The sequence below is a fragment of the Tiliqua scincoides genome, chromosome 7, assembly GCF_035046505.1.
Source record: "Tiliqua scincoides isolate rTilSci1 chromosome 7, rTilSci1.hap2, whole genome shotgun sequence".
NCBI lineage: Eukaryota > Metazoa > Chordata > Lepidosauria > Squamata > Scincidae > Tiliqua > Tiliqua scincoides.
This window is the reverse complement of record NC_089827.1, coordinates 68,981,563-68,983,244: the sequence shown is the minus strand read 5'-3', so window position 1 is coordinate 68,983,244 and position 1,682 is coordinate 68,981,563.

Sequence of the window (1,682 nt, the reverse complement as noted above, 5' to 3'; positions counted from 1 at the left end):
GAGATTTTCTTACTATTGTAGAGAGGCAGAAATGCAAAGGGTCCCTTTCCTTTGCCTGGGTCAGCAGAAGAATGGAATGATCACTTGCATGACTATCTCTCTACAACAGTAAGAAAAGCAGTTTTTAAACTGTGACTTTAAAGGGATGCACATTTCCCCTTCTCCAGGGATCTGCACATTCCTTCTCATTTGCAGTGGCCATTCGTGTTGAGTCAAATCTGTGTATAAAAAAATCAGTGTATAACAAGGTTGGATGTGTTTCTCTATTCTATCAGAAGTTATAGCCCAGCAACAGTGGGGTGGGGCAATAGTGCATCACCACACCCACCACCTGGAGTGTTGTCACACCCATTGCGTGGGAGGAGGTCCATCATGGGGGTGACACACTGGTCTCCCATACCTGGTGACACTAACCCCAGTGCCACCGCTGGATGGAACAAGCCATCAGTGAATCATGTTCTTGCAATTTGATGCGATGTGTATTTAGTTTGATTTAGTTCTTGCTCTTCACACCTTGGCACATGATCTATCATCTTAATTATCAGTGTTCAAGCTGTAATGTTATGCTGTACAAATGATTTTTGTAAGGCACGGGTGTTCATTTAAATGTGGATAATGCTGGAAAATTTGTCATCCATAAATATCATTACGATGGTGATTATAAAAGATGCCTCATTATTTTCTTTTAACCTCAGGATGAAAAAAAAAACAAAACTGTATCATATTTCTGGAATTAAACCAGGGGAGTGAAAGAGCAACAAGTTTCAACCGCAATGAGATATGACTCTTAGCTTCTGTAATAGCAGTGCACCGCGTGCCAAGGGAAATCCACATTCTGATTCAGATGGAAGACACCAAGCTGGTGGGGAACAGTCCAAGTTCTCCTTGCAGCACGGAGTCCATTTCACAAAACAGATGCCAGATTTAAGGGTCGTTAAGGCAGGCTGTACACACATTAGGATAAACAATGAAAAATATTGGCATGAGTGAATTGTGACTCAGATAACAAGCCGTTATTTGTCTGACTACATGCATCTGAAAAAGAACTAGTCATGGAGTTTGACCTGTTCTCAGCAATGATTTGATAATACGTGTTGGTCTAACGTCCATGTTCATGTGAGAGGGAAGATGGGCAATCGTTCTCCCAATCCGATGGTTTAGTTCAGGGGTGTCCAAAGTTTTTGGCAGGAGGGCCACATCATCTCTCTGACACTGTGTCAGGGGCCGGGGAAAGAAATAATTAATTTACATTTAAAATTTGAATAAATTTACATAAGTTTACATAAATGAATATATTAAAGATGAACTTATATGAATGAATGAAGGTCTTGCAATAGCTCAAGGCCTTTAAAAGGCCTTGCACAAAGCAAGGCTGGCCTTTCCTTTGCTGCTGCTACTGCATCACAGACATGAAACAGCAAGCAGTGGAGGAAGCCCTCATCTCACAGCTCACGCAAAGAGGTCAAACAGTTGGCTTCACGCTGAGAGCAGTTGTGTCGGGCCAGTGCAGTCTGCAGCAAATCTCTGGAGGGCCAGAGCTCATTGGAGACTGGGGTCTCCCTGAGGGCCGCATTGAGAGGCCTCGAGGGCCGCATGTGGCCCCAGGGCCGGGGTTTGGGCACCCCTGGTTTAGTTTGACAGACTGATGAACAGATGCAAGGGAGGGCACCAGGACGCAGGTC